Here is a 2,711-nt window from a genome sequence, read left to right as displayed (position 1 = left end):
CAATCTCCTTCCTGTCGAACTTCCTGATCTCAAAAATCTTCTTCCTTCGCCGATACCCGAGATGGCAGAACCAGCTCGTGCTCTTCGAGATTACGCCGCTCCATCGCAAGATGAGCCGCATTCGAGTATTGCTCCACCCGCAATCGAAGCAAACAACTTTGAACTTAAACCTTCACTGTTACAGGCAGTGCAACAGAACCAATTCTCTGGAAATCCTACCGAGGATCCAAACCTTCGTTTATCCGTATTTGTCCAATACGCTGATACTGTTAAAGCTAATGGTGTCACTTCAGAGGCAATTCGACTTCGTCTTTTTCCTTTCTCGTTAAGAGATAGCGCTAGAAGATGGCTTCAATCTCTGCCTTCCAACTCAGTCACCACATGGAACGAGTTGAAGAAAGTTTTTCTTGCCCAATATTTTCCGCCGAGCAAAACAGCTATGTTAAGAGCCCAGATAAATGGATTTAAACAGAAAGATTACGAGTCTCTCTTCGAAGCATGGGAAAGATACAAAGACATGATGAGACTTTGTCCACACCATGGTTTAGAAGACTGGTTAGTAATTCATACCTTCTATAATGGTCTCCTGTACAACACGAGGTTAACAATAGACGCCGCCGCAGGTGGTGCACTAATGAACAAACCTTATGTTGATGCTTACCAACTTATCGAAAGCATGGCTCAAAACCACTATCAGTGGGGAAGCGAACGAACAATGGTAGAAAAACCTCAAACGAAAACTGGCATGTACGAGATAAGTAACCTTGATCATGTTAATGCAAAAGTGGATGCTCTGGTCCAGAAAATTGAAAGTTTAAATGTATCACCTCCAGCCACCGTGGTAGCCATAACTCAGAATTACGAAGTCTGTGGAATCCAAGGTCACACTCCTGCAGATTGTCAACTCCTAACAGGAATCCAAGCGGAGCAAGTAAACTATGCTCAAGGAAGCCCCTACTCGCATACCTATAACTCAAATTGGAAGAATCATCCCAATTTTTCATATAAGAGTAATAATGCTTTATACGCACCTGGACAATCTCCGAATCAAGCCCCAGCTATACCTCCAGGATATCAAAAGCCGATCCCATCTACACCTAACAATAACGCCCCTAGGAAATCCAACTTGGAAATCATGATGGAAAACTTTATAGCTTCTCAACAGCAAACCAATAAAGATTTCTTAAACCAGAATGTACACACTGGCGAACAAATTAAACAACTAGCAAGTAAAGTAGATGCCCTGGCTACCCATAACAAAATGCTGGAAACGCAAATATCATAAGTAGCTCAACAACAAGCGCCTACTGCTGCCCCAACTGGTACATTTCCTGGCCAACCCCAACCTAACCCAAGAAGCCACGCTCATGCAATTATACTGAGAAGTGGAACGGAAGTGGAAGGACCGTCTGACCCAAGGATAGAAAACCAAAACTCTAAAAAGTCAACTGAGGAAGAAAGTGAACCTAAGGAAAAGGAAGAGAGTAATAAGGAAACCGTAGAAAAGAAGGAACCTTATGTACCTCCACCACCTTATAAACCACCTATCCCTTACCCTCAAAGGCTTATTAAAACCAAAGATGCGGGCCAATTCAAAAAAATTGTTGACCTACTAAAACAATTAAACGTCACAATTCCGTTTACAGAAGCTATTACGCAGATGCCCTCATATGCCAAGTTCTTAAAAGAAATTCTTTCTAATAAAAGGAAACTTGAAGATAGCGAAACCGTTACACTCACCGCTGAATGTAGCGCTATAATCCAGAATATGCCTCCTAAACTTAAAGACCCAGGTAGTTTCTTTATACCCTGTCACATAGGAAAATTTGTCATTGACAAAGCCTTATGCGATTTAGGAGCCGGTATTAGTGTTATGCCTTTATCCATATGCAAGAAACTGGAAATGGGAGAATTAAGACCAACTAAAATGTCTGTGCAACTAGCAGATCGTTCCGTTAGATATCCTGTAGGAATTCTTGAAAACGTTCCAGTGCGCATAGGTCAATTCTACATTCCAACTGATTTTATAATTATGGATATTAGAGAAGATGAAGTTACACCCATTATACTGGGAAGACCGTTCTTAGCAACGACCGGTGCAATCATAGACGTAAAACGAGGACGACTCACTTTCGAAGTAGGAGAAGAGAAAATTGAGTTCATTCTTTCCCAATTTTTGAAAGCACCTGCAATAGAAGATACATGTTACTTCATGGATATCATCGTTGAATGCATATAAGAAACGGAGTTAGAAAAAGACAAATCATCTGACTATCTTGTAGAAGACAAACTTAACCAATGTTTAGCAATAACACCAGACCCTACGCAATGCCTTAAGAAACCAACCCTAAACCTGAAAACACTTCCCAAAAATCTGAGATATGAATTCCTAGACTTAGAACTTGAACGACCAGTGATAGTTAATGCTGACCTAGGAAGACTCGAAACAGAAAAACTCGTACATATCTTAAGAAAATATCCAACCGCACTAGGATACAACATCACCGATCTTAAAGGGATAAGCCCTTCTATTTATATGCACCGCATCATACTAGAAGAAGACTGTAAAACTTCTAGGGAACACCAGAGGAGACTAAACCCGATCCTGAGTGAGGTAGTGAAGAAGGAAATAACCAAGTTATTAGAGGCAGGTATCATATATCCTATATCTGATAGCAAATGGGTTAGTCCTGTACACGTAGTACCAAAGA

At 40.9% G+C, this 2,711-nt stretch overlaps 1 non-coding gene across 1 annotated transcript; it reads right to left on the bottom strand.

Annotated features, from left to right (window-relative positions):
- Nucleotides 1-439: 439 nt before the first annotated feature.
- On the bottom strand, nt 440-546 carry LOC127125175 (small nucleolar RNA R71). The gene has a single exon (XR_007804631.1). It is a non-coding gene; the product is annotated as a small nucleolar RNA R71 (small nucleolar RNA).
- Between the last annotated feature and the right edge of the window lie 2,165 nt (nt 547-2,711).

The sequence above is a fragment of the Lathyrus oleraceus genome, chromosome 2 (genome assembly GCF_024323335.1).
Source record: "Lathyrus oleraceus cultivar Zhongwan6 chromosome 2, CAAS_Psat_ZW6_1.0, whole genome shotgun sequence".
NCBI classification, from domain to species: domain Eukaryota; kingdom Viridiplantae; phylum Streptophyta; class Magnoliopsida; order Fabales; family Fabaceae; genus Lathyrus; species Lathyrus oleraceus.
This window is presented reverse-complemented; position numbering and strand designations above follow the sequence as displayed.